Source organism: Dermochelys coriacea, chromosome 4 (assembly GCF_009764565.3).
Source record: "Dermochelys coriacea isolate rDerCor1 chromosome 4, rDerCor1.pri.v4, whole genome shotgun sequence".
NCBI lineage: Eukaryota > Metazoa > Chordata > Testudines > Dermochelyidae > Dermochelys > Dermochelys coriacea.
This window is the reverse complement of record NC_050071.1, coordinates 121,624,931-121,637,765: the sequence shown is the minus strand read 5'-3', so window position 1 is coordinate 121,637,765 and position 12,835 is coordinate 121,624,931. Positions and strand designations below refer to the sequence as shown.

At 39.4% G+C, this 12,835-nt stretch overlaps 1 protein-coding gene across 4 annotated transcripts in view; it reads right to left on the bottom strand.

Annotated features, from left to right (window-relative positions):
* The window catches only part of SORCS2 (sortilin related VPS10 domain containing receptor 2), an 847,342-nt gene that overhangs the window by 404,086 nt on the left and 430,421 nt on the right, over positions 1 to 12,835 (bottom strand). The window lies entirely within an intron of this gene.

Below are 12,835 nucleotides of genomic sequence, written 5' to 3'. Positions count from 1 at the left end.
TGTTTGCAGGGTCTGGTCTAATATTATGCTCTTTTCTATATTAAGTTAGCTACATCTGTACATAGTGATTCTCATACACTTATTAAATGTAAGTGTTGAATTCATTTACTAGGGAAAAATTCTTTTCATGATGATCAAAGCTTGCTGTACAGTTCACCTTTCCATTATTAACTGGAGTAATAAAACTGCAAAGAAAGAATTGCAAATCAATGCATGAAACTTGGAAAACTGTTTAATATTGAAAATAATGGACAGACATTGTGATTTTTATGGTAACAGAAGAAACTGAAAATAAATTAGGACATCAATTAACGTGTCAAAGCAAAGCATGGAAAATGCAAAAGTACGTTGTAACTTTTAGCAGGTTTTCTTGCTGTGGGTCATCTATTACCAAGGTTTGTGGATTTCCTATCACAGTGCCTAGAACAATTTCTTGCTAATTTAGCATCAACACAAGTGAGTATCTTCTAAACAAAAGTTCTCAGTTCTTAATCTGGTGCTCTATTAAATTCTATATCTATGCTGCCATAGTCCACTGGGGACTTCATCCTGAGACATACCAAACACCTGTAATACATACCAAACACCTTTAATGCACAGTGAAGTGAGCACCTCACAGGATCAGCACCTTAGTGCCTCTAAGCAAACTAATATGACAGCTGAGTTACAAAAGGCCTTCATGTGCCTTATATTCTAACTAATATGTCAACACAGTTGTATATGTGCCAATTGACACTACACTGCAATAAAACACCCGTGGCCCGTCCATGTTAGCTAGAGCCCAGACATCCATATTGCAATTTTATAGCCCCACAGCCCAAGCCCTGCAAGCCTGAGTTAGCTGAAATGGGCCAGCCACAGGTGTTTTTATTGCAGTGAGGTAAGTCCAGGCTCTCAAACATTTTCCCAAGCTTTTGGTTCCACATTGCACTTCACTACCAGGTGAAGGAGTCTTTTAATGCTTCCTAATGACTAACACCAACCTTCAGATTGAGATCCTTTTTGGGACCCTTTCCTTGGATCTGCAGTTCCTCTTCCTCCACCAATTCATAATTTGGATACAATATCCATTTCAAAACCTGTGTTTAATCCGGCCTATGCATATTTACTTGATATGAAAATTAGATTGTATTGTTTCGAAAGCCCCTGGCTCTTAGAATTACTTCCAATATCAAGGATACTCTCATCGCTACAAAGGATTAATACAGGCCTTCCAAATTAAACAGTTAACACAGATAACTCCTCCTGCATTCTGTTATGCCCTTCTCCATAATAATTAAGCTAAGCTACACTGTGGTAACAAGGGAATCATCATCTCTTCCCGCCTCTCCACGTCAAACAGTGCCCCAGATTACTTTACTCTGTGACAGGTTTTGCATCGGTTTCCAATCTTATATTGCTGAATACAATAACCTCTCTTTCATATTAACATATCATTGCATGTACTGGTATAACGCTAAGCACATAGAGTGAAGTTCCTTCTTGGTAAAACAGGGACACCTCTACTGATGGTATTAAGATGCAGCCCAAAGCCCAAGGCTGGATTTGGCCTATGCAACCTATTAACATTCTTACCATTTTTTGAAAAGAATGATCACTTTCAGGAGGTCACAGTAATAATCTGAATAAATCTGATGCTAAAAAAACCATAATGGTAACAGTATATTTAAATTACCATCAAGGTATCAGTGGATCCGTTTATTTTAGGCATGTCCATAAACCCCAAAAGATCTCTTAAAGGAGATATAATTTGCCACAGATTGAACTGGTAGGAGCATCTGATTTTAGTCCACTGTAGCTTCATTAAAGAATTATGCATCAGTATACCAGCACTGATTTAGCTAATCTAAGAAACTCTCCCATTAGTTAAATTTAACAATGATCCTTGCTGTTGCGAAATTTTTATTTATTTATTTTTGGTCATATGAAAAAGCAGTAAACAGTCCTAATTGCAGCCTTATTTTCAGATAATATCAAAGCCAAACAGTAACTCTTTATTCAATTACATATTTTTGGCCATTCACTTCCCTCCTGCCAAGGGATCAGGTAAGGTACCCAAATTTGTGGAAGAAGAGCCACGTGGACTTTTCTAAATATGTACTGTCCTCAAGCCTTGTGTCATGATCTTGCTGCAATTCAGATTAGTGGCCAAATTCCCACTGACTTCAATGTTGCAGCATTGGAACATTAATGCGTTCCACATACATACTTTCATTACAATACGTAAAGTGATCATCACTGGAAAAGTCAACATCTGCCAACCAATACTATACATTTACCACAGTTATTTGCATAACTGTAGCAACTGTTAGTAAATGCTAACCAAACAACAAACATAGACCTCATGGCACCAGGACTATGTTTTGACTAGAAATGAGATCCTTTCACAACCATATGCTACCCCGATCAACCACAAGATGCTATTGGGAGACATGTACAACCCATCAAAGTGAGAGCGCCAACTCAGCAATTCCAGATTTAATGGTTTGCCAACCAATCTCGCTCCCATTAATTTTAATAGGAGTTTTGCCACTGACCAGCATGGGAGGGGATTGGATCCTTGGACATCAAGACACCAGTTTAGAATAGGGACACAGGTCTATCATAGGCTATTTAATGGCCCAGGCGAGACAACTCTCAGAGTTCACATTTTAAGTGCATCATTTTCCTCTTCTTGCTTTATCCATGCTGATGGATCTGAATCAACATCTGCCTTACAACCACAAAAATAAAAAAAAACAACTAAATAAAAGGCAGTGGTACAAAGAGAGACAGAAAAGAAAGAGGAGACAAGGTAAGACTAAAAGGAATGACCTAACATAAAAGCAGGGCCCAAAGAGCTAAATCCTTATGGCTTAGGAACCAGCAAGTTAAAAAAGGATTCTGACTAAGGAAATATAACAATGCCAGTTAGCATAGCATGCCAAATATTTAACAAATGCAAACAGCCTCCAATGTTGACATATTTAAGCCTCATTAAATCCAAAATACCAAAGCTTCTCCATATTTAGAGCAGAGGTGGCTTATTCAAGATGAAAATGTTGTCTTTTCTCACATTATTTTTACTGGAAGAGAATTCCCCACCTTTCTACTTGAAACACGGTATTATAGGCATATGTTTGAACTAGGAAGCATACACACTTCTAAATACAGAACTTCAGCCTAGATCCCTCCTACAATTTGTGTGTGGGTGGCATTTTATAAAGATTAGCGGGGAATCCCATATGATTTCTTAGAAACAGTTTCATGATGTCGATTCACAAAAGCTCTACCCTATTTCTCTCCATCATATTTTACCCTTCAATGCAACCTCTATAAAGAATGAATCCCAGACCTAATTTGACACAACACAAGCATGTTAATGAATGAAAACTTCATAACCACATCCATCTGAAACTGGAGGTAAGTACTCTTAGCACAAATCAAGTGAAAACATATTACAACATTCCAAAGCTAGTCATACCACCCCACAACTATTTCCCTGGTACGACTAGTATTTTACTATAGGGATAATATAGAATATTTATATACAATGCAAAGTTCAATATTTTTGGCAAACAGAATATCAAATATAACTTAAAAAATGTAGGTAACCATGCCATCTCAGGCTGTGATCTCAGTAGAAACACTGTTGAGACAAGAAGGTACTTAGATGAAATTTATATCTCCAAGAAGAAATCAGGATCCTGTAAGAACTAGTGTTGTCAACTTAAGCCAAGGACATATTATCTCCGATCAATGTCACAACATGGCATTAGGGGCACTGTGCCTTTTGGTGAGATGTAAAATCAAATTACTGATCATTTGCAGTAATTAAAGATTCCATGTCTCTTTTTTCACAAAAAGTATTGTTAGTCCTGGTGGCCTAAATCCTGGCTATAGTTCTCACTTCAGCTGTACACCAGAGGTTGATGAATTTCTGTAGTGTGAAGTGAGTCAAGTATGTATATGGTTTGAGAGGTGATTTGAGATTTCCTGGGATGAAAAGCTGTACATAAATTTACAATACAGGGAGAGATTTTCATAGTCATGTCCATACAGTGCCTATCACAATGGGACCCTTGTCCTTTAGAGTTCTTCGGAGCTTCCATAATAAAAATTAATACTTAACACAGATTGGGTGCTTAATTCCCTTTTCTAGCTTTGAAAAATCTCCCTCATAATAACTAACAACAAAAATAACTTCAGTAAAAGCCAGAAATAAGTGACTGTACCTATGGTTATTACTTTTATCTTTCAAAAGGTACTCAACTTTACCTATAATTAAAATAACTTTTTTTCATAAAGGCTCATACATTTTTCTCAGAATTGTCCACTTCTGATTTTTTAAGTACCAAATGCATACCTGTAAAAGAGATTTCTCCAAACAGAGCTTCTGAAAATTAAAGTGTCTTTCACCTATGAGTACCAAAGCATGATGGCATTTGTGTGCATGTTTTATAGTTTAGTATGCAGAGTACTTAAAGTTCTTAAAGTTAATTCAGTGTCACTTCACTTATCTATTTAATTGGTTCTCCTTGATTGGATGTAATTGAAAAATGGTCAAAATCCTTATTCTTCATTTAGGAAATATGTCAATACATTTATTTGCATGGTTAAATAAAATAACTTAGATTGTATCAACTCCTTCAATAGCAGCAGTTCCAATTCATCTTTATAACCTTCTAGTGCTGCTTATCACTTTCACGTGGTTTGTTTGTGTATGTCCTTTTTAAAAAAAAAAGGAAAAAAAAAACAAGGAGATACCTTTCCCTAAAGCCAAACTTAGGGTTTTTTTTGCACAAAAGAAGTCATGTTTCATTTCTAATGAGATTACAAATATAAAATGCTATCTGTTGCTCAGATGCAGTCAGCTAGTCACTTTTGGATTGGCTGCATTCTTATGTGCAAGCTGAAAACTAGTGAAAAGGCAGGATGAAAAGGGACACCAAACACCTTCCTACAAATTCATAGCTGGCTTTAGTGGCAATAATTTGAAATTACTGGCATCACATCTGTTCAAGCCTGTGGTGAACTTGGCTACTTTTCTAATTTTTAATGGATTTGTTGCAACATAGAAGAAAAATAAGCAAAATGTTAAAACATTTGAGGTTTTTAAACCATGTGTTTGGTAAACTCCATTTAATGTATTTATGTATTTATTTTTTAACATCCAAGTTGATATAATCCTTTTCTGAAAGTTATTTTTATTGGCCTGGCCATTCTCAATACATCTCTTGATCTTTTATACACAGTCACTATAGTAAATAGATTGGCCATTATTTAAAAAGTCAACATTTAGAAATAAGCCCCAGACCCATATATATCTTAGATACTATAGTTATCCTCTACATTAAGTTACTTATACTATCTACTCCCTACTCTTAGAAGAGAAGGTAACTGATACTGGAGAGACACCTGTCCAGTAGTCATATGTTCAAGGTTGGCCGTGAAATGTCACAATCCAAGGTCACATTTTATTTATTTTAAAACATTTTTTGCTTTTCATTTACTCAAAGGTTGTGAGTTATGGCAGCTTTCCCCCGATTGTGGAGATCTTGACAAATCTTTTGCAGGAGACCACCAAGAACATTTCATGAATGTACTAGAAGGGATCACAGACATGTAACATAGTGTTTTCTTCCTGAAGGAGAACATCCTCCATCCACAATACTTCCAGTCTTTGGGAACTTAGTCCACAATTTTGGGTCACTCACATGATTGCAACTACTGGACCTTCCCATCAGCTTGTCTTATCTTTAAGCACACCCCTACTACTAGTCACTGTTGAGAATCACATATTTTTTTGAAAAAAAAAAAAAAAGAAAAAATAACAATCCATCTTGAATCCTTGGATAACTGTGTTTAATTACCTTGGAGGCCTGCAGCTCCCATAATTAATTATGTTCTTTTTGTAGTTAGCCCAATAAATAATAACTTTCTGCTCCCCCCCACCCAAATTAAAAGTATTTAAAATGTTCAAAAATAATTTTAAGAAACAGCAGGTGTTCTTTGTTTTTATTTTCCAGTGTGCTAATGCGAGAGAAGCAGGGCATTCAATTGCCATGTGTCCCAGCCTGATGCTCCCTCCATCTCCATAAAGGAGATGGATATTGTATAATTAATTGCAGTCATCAAACAAGCATACTAAGCAGAGGCCAAGATTTTTTTCCTACTCTTTTGCAGTGGGGAACATAGATCACAGGTGCAGGTGAAGAAAAGTGCTGTAGTATTCATGTGTCAAGCCTCTCGACACACAAGCTACATTCTATTGGTAAGTGTGAGCTGTCTGCTAGTCCAGGAACACAAACCATTTCCTTCTGACTTCTCTGAGCAGCAGAGAGCTCATTAATATCACCAACTTGCCATCTGTCTCTGACGGAGAAAGAAAGGGAATTAATGCATAATGTAGAAAAAATAAAGAACATAAGAACAGCCATACTGGATCAGACCAAAGGTCCATCTATCCCAGTATCCTGTCTTCCAACAGCGGCTAAAGCCAGGTGCTCCAGAGGGAATCAACAGAACAGGTAATCATCAAGTGATCCATTCCCTGTTGCCTATGCCCAGCTTCTGGCAAACAGAGACTAGCGACACCATCCCTGCCCATCCTGGCTAATAGCCATTTGATGGACCCATCTTCCATGAAAAAAGCAAACAGAGGGATGAGTGGAAAGCAGCAGGATGCCATCCAGAAAGACCTAAAATGTCATCTTTGGAACTAGACAGCAATATTCTGTATTCCCTATAGCAAATGTGGGGAGTAGCATGAGTACCCCTGTGAAATACTTACAAATGCATTTGTAAAGTTGTGAATTATGATCCGCTGACCAGGAGCTGCTGGAGATAAGCCTGCATCTAAGCCCCAACCTCCTGCCCCAGACCTGAGCTCCAACCCAAACCCTCATCCTTGGCCCCATCCCAGAGCCTGCACCCTCAGACGGAGCCCTCACCCCCCTCCATGCCAACTCCCTGCCCCAGCCCAGAGACCTCTTCCACATCCTGTAACCCTCTGCCCCACCCTGCAGCCCCCTCCTGCACCCAAAACCCCTCATCCCTGGCCCTATCCCAGAGCCCACACCCTCAGGAGGAGCCCTCATCCCCCCCTGCACCCAAACCCCCTGCCTCAAACCCCAGCCCCCTCCTGTACTCCTCATCCCCAGCCCCACCCCAGAGCCCACACCCAAAACCAGAGCCCTCACCCCCTCCTGCCCCAGCCCAGAGCCCCCCTCCCACACCCTGAACCCCTCATTTCTGGCCCCACCCTGGAACCCACACCAACCCTGCGAAAGTGAGTGAGGCTGCAGGAAAGTGAGCCACCAAGGGACAGGGAATGTATTAAGCGGGGGAGGGCCTGGGGAAGGGACAGGGGTGTGGCCTCAGGGACAGGGCGGGGGAGGGTGTTTGGTTTTCTGGGGTTAGAAAGTTGGCAACCCTAGTCAGTAGGAGTTGATCTCAAAGACCTTTGGGTCAGGTTTATAGAAAGCAGGCTTTACATAGAGGTATGATAAGCAAGAGTGAACCATTTCAGATATTTTTAAGGTCTGAAGCCTAATACCCAAATTTCTCCACCTTTCAGGTGGTTCATATTTGGACTCTTGGATCTGAAGCTGCATCTGGACAGTGTGGACGCTGGTCGTTGGTACTGGTCATAGGCAAGACAAAGGGTCCCTAAATCTTAGAGAGATTATGATCAAAATGTTCAAAGTTAAAGTCAAGCAGTTGAAGCTATATTTAGGCATCTAAGTAAGTGGTTGGATTTTAAGAGTGCTGATCAACTGTAACTCCCATTCAAGTTAACAGGAAATGTCAAAGATTAGCACTTTTGAAAATTGTGTTGCCAATTTATGTGCCTAAATATAGATTCCACTGCCTAAAGTTAGGCACTAAGTTTGAAACTTCTGGCTTTAACATTTTGCCCAAAGTCACCTTAGAAGGCTGCAGCACAACTAGGAAAAGAATTGAACTCTTGATACAAGCAAGGGCTTTACTTCCAACAAGATCATCCGTCCTCTCCAAAACAAAAATGCCATCTATTACAAATCTTAGATCCAATGGAACAAGTTGTAGACAGTAATATTTAACCTTGTGCATGGGACTACACTTCTGTTTAATGGACAAGAGCTCATGTTTTGTGTTCTCAAATTTATTTATATGTCATGTTGCTGCTTTCAGTTGTTAATGAAGTTTTTGGTAAGCATACTATTTTGCATTGTTTCCTTGTCATGGAACGTATACAACTCATGTGCTTCTAACATTTTGCCCATAGATTGGTTGTTACTGCTTTAACATTTTTGTATTGGTTTAATTTTATTTATTTATCTTTATATAATACAAAGGTGATCAAATACTATGATGAGTATGATGCAACACAATAAAGAATAAATACCTGTCTATATACAAAATCCTGTAAACTAATTAAATTACATTGTTGAAGGTTGAGTATTTTACAGAAATATACATATATTTTAAAGTGATACATTTTATCCACCTTTCCTCTGGCAAACAGGGCCTGGCTTTGAAAATAGAAAATAGTACAAAAACAGATATTTTAAACTTTCAGATATAAAAGATGAGCTCTGGCTCAGAAAAAGGAAGAATGAATGCTAATTTTTTTTACTTTCATGACTTCAATTTACTGCTGATTAATCTTAAAAACATGAGTGATAATGGAACTTGCCCAATAAACATAGCAGACTGGAGGGGGAGTAGCTAAATTCTTTAAAAAAAAGTGTGTGTGTGTGCACGTGCATAATTACACACACACTTTTAAAAAAAGAATTTAGCTACTTCCTCTCCTACTCTGCTATGTGTATTGGACAAGTTCCATATATATATATAATATATTAAAAAGTGTATATTACCAGCACGCTGACTCTGTTAGCATATGGGTCACAGACACATTAATAGATCCAGAATATTTTCTTTTTTCCTGATCACCTAACCTAGTGACTACAGATCTGATTATCCATTGTATTACACACTTTTTTCACCGGGGTAACTCCACTGAAACTAATGGTGTTGCACTTGCATTAACTGGGTGTAATTCAGTGGAAAAATCAGGTCCTATATCCACAGAAAATAATACAGTGGGGTCAAATACCATTCTTCATTACAATGACATATAATTGGAGTAATCCCACTGATTCTATTGGAATTGCTCCAAATTTACACTAGAGAAACCTAGATTTACACTTGTGTAGCAAAGGACTTGTCTAGCCAAGTAGTTAGTGTGTGGCAAGCTGCAGTATAAATCTGCAGCACGCAAACTGTCCATGTGGACCCTGTTGCCATGCAGTAAAAGTTCCCTACTATTCTTTAATCTTGGCCGGCCCCTTGAGGAGGGAGGGGGACAGCGGGTCTCCCAGTGCTGTCTGTGCCTGCATGCGCCGCCTCAATAGTTCCCATTGGCTGGCTCCCGGCCAATGGGAGCTGTGAGGATGGTGCTGGGGGTGGGGGCAGTGCATAGAACTGCCTCTCCCCCCACCAGGAATGCACAAAGATGTGCCAGCAGCTAGCCACTTCCAGGAGTGGCATGGGTTAGAGCTCTGCTGCGCCGGTGGCCGGAAGCCACTTCTGGTAAGCACCTCCCGGCCAGAGCCTGCACCTTGCATCTCCTCCCAACCCTCTGCCCCAGGTCAGAACCCCGTCCTGCACACAAACTCCCTCCCCAACCCCAGACCCTTTCCTGTACCCCAATCCCCTGCCCCAGTCCAGGGCTACCTCCTGTTTATATACACATTCAAATGGCACAAGTCGCATTAAAAGTATTGGTGAGTAGTAATAACTTTAATATGTTCAATTATTATTAGCTGATAAATTCTAACTCTGCAAGTAGCTTTGCATGTGATGTGGCTCTCGAAATATTTTGGTGAAAGAGAAAAAACAAAAAGTGGCTCTTCTTCTTTGAAAGGTTGCCGACCCCTGATCTAGACAAGTCCTAAGAATATAACATGGCTCATTGTATATATTCTTTTGTACTTGCCTAAAAAAGAACAACCCTTGTTGGTTCTGCAAAAATAATTTTGAAATTTCTGAAATTATAAGTGATAAGTAGAATCATGGTCTAGGGCTAGTATAAATGCTCTTGTTCTCCGGTTTTCAAGTGTGCAGCAATTTAGTGGAGGTCCTGCAGCTGTGGAATGCAGTTCCCCTAGCAGCCCAGAAAAGGGAAGTGTGGTGATCTAGAGGAATGGGAACAAGACACAGCTGTTCAAACAGCTTTTGTAGCAAGGAAAGGACTTGTTAGTGGTTGCAGCATGGGAATATGAGAGACATGGGGAGTGACATGACTTTGTGGTCCTACTGTTTGTCTTGTATCCGATGAAGTGACCTGTAGCTCACGAAAGCTTATGCTCAAATAAATTTGTTAGTCTCTAAGGTGCCACAAGTACTCCTTTTCTTTTTTGCGAATACAGACTAAAACGGCTGCTACTCTGAAACCTGTTTGTCTTGTGATACTGTTTACTTTAACTTATGCACATGTTCATATCTTACGTGTATGCTAAATCAGTAGACATAGCATTTGAAAATGTGGATGTTCTTGTTTTCTGATTCCCAAGTAGAAGTGTAGGGCAATTTGGTGGAGGTCCAACAGCTATGGAAATGCAATTCCTCTTGCACCCAAGAAAACAAAAGTGTGGCGATCTTTAAGAATGTGAACAAGCATCATCACTACATGATTGCACCCGTTTCAAACAGGATTTGCCTTTTGTGCACATGCAAATGTGAGTTTTATGCATACAACTGGTGCACATGTAATTTCTGTGTCTTAAATACAGATACCTGCCCATACCTAAAAATGTGGCCCTATTAATACATTTTAAAAAACAATCAAAAGCCTTAAATAAGTAACTCCATTTCTACCCAATTTAACCACCACCACATCTGTCTCTTAATGTAAAGCTAGTATGGACCATCTGTTAATCTCTCAATGTAGCACGCGATCATGTGAACTGATGAGCCTTTCTATCTCCCAATCTGACTTCAAGTTAAAGTCACTCAGCTTCTGGCAAGATTGGGTCTGCAGCGGAAGTGGAGTTGCTCTGTAATAATGTGCAAACACTATGTTGACCTGGTTATTGGGCCGTTTTACTGTCTAAATATGTTGGTTTAATTTAGTAGGACGGCTGTCAGGAAAAACAAGCAGGAAAGGAAACAATTGCTCAAGATAAGCCACCCACAGTAAATAATTAAGGGTCATTAAGAGACAAAGCCCAAACTATTAACTTTGAAGATTCTACTTCCTGGTTTATACACAGAATTGGTTTTGATGAGCAGGGCCAAGACCTAGGAACCAGGAGAGCAAGAGAATTGTAGCAGTTTAAAAAGGAACTCTCTCTCTTTTTTCTATAAATGTTTTTTTCCTACTGTTAAAATAAACAATACTTTAAGGAGGCTGTTTGGTCCCAGACTCCCATTGGGAAGAATCACAGGTGCCAAACACTGTTGTACCTGCTGGGTAAGCATGGTTGATACATAGGATACTGTAGCCCAGGACCCCATCTAAGAATGCAAGAATTGTGGAATTCCACCATTACAGAGAAAGGCATGAGGCTTAAGACCTGAGGTGGTGCACTCAGAGAGATGAGCAAGGGGACACAAACCATGAAAACACGGCAGGGTCCATGAGGAGAAGTCTTAGACCGTTAAGCTCCTAACACTTGAGAGTCACTCTATCTAGACCTCATCACTCTATCTACCCGTCCTTCTTTACTCCATTGCCAGCCTACCACTCTCTTTCCCAAGAAAAGAAAAGTGAACTGACCAGTTACTTACAGTGACAATCGTAAACGACATTCCCCTCTCCCTTTTGCTGAGCTTTACCCTTGAAGTCTTTTTCAAGGTTATATTTATCAGGGCAGGTTTGACAAAGGTTTGGGGTCTTGTTTGTTCTAACAAAGTAACTGCATTCGTAATTAGGAAATGTGTTAAACCTGCTGTCAAGCCTAACTGATGAGAAAATTTGATTGGGTCCTAGCAGGGAAAGAATTTCCCTGTTGTGACTTATTAAAAGTAAGAAAAAACAGAACAGCTCTATTTGAAGAAGAAGGGGGTAGACATCACATCAAATCACCTGGAAAGTGAAGAAGAAAAGAAAAGCCTTAGCAGAGAGTTTTAAGTCAAGATGTTCCCTGGCTAGCACTGGTGTATTAAAATGGTGAGCTGCAAAGAGGAAAAAAAGGGAAATTCTGATCCTAATTTGTAAATTGCCTTTCTGAGAAACAACCTCCACATCTGGAATCTGAGCTCCTGCTCCCCTCCCACTAGCTAGCTGCCCAGCTATATTGTTGGTGGTCACTGATGCAACTGATTTGGAATGTAATTTGGTCACAGTGATTTTGTCCTCTGTAATAGCGTACTTGACTTGCTTGTGGATATAGAGATAAATGCATATTAAATCCAACTCTCTGCATAGATTTTCACTATGTGGCTGCACAAATTGCTGCATAATGCACATAGTTAGCTACTGCATAACCTTGCTCTATAATTGCTGCATAATGCACATAGTTAGCTACTGCATAACCTTGCTGTTAAAATTTTATTTGAAAAATTAAATCTCTAGGATTTACGGTTGCCAATAAAACCTTCATAATGTGATAAGAGTGTAAACCAATGCTACGCTGTCTGAGTCTGCAAACAGCTTGAAACAATAGATCAGATAGCTGTGAACCTGTCCTGTTCATCTCAGGTGGGAACTAACTGAAGTCTTAAAACAAAAATTGATAAGTCAGTATTAACTTGTTTCACTGCCGATAATTTTAGCAGAAACGTCAAACTAATGTGATCATTTGGCAGTGTTGGATACAGTGGCAGATTTCAGGTTTCAGAGTAGCAGCCGTGTTAGTCTGTATTC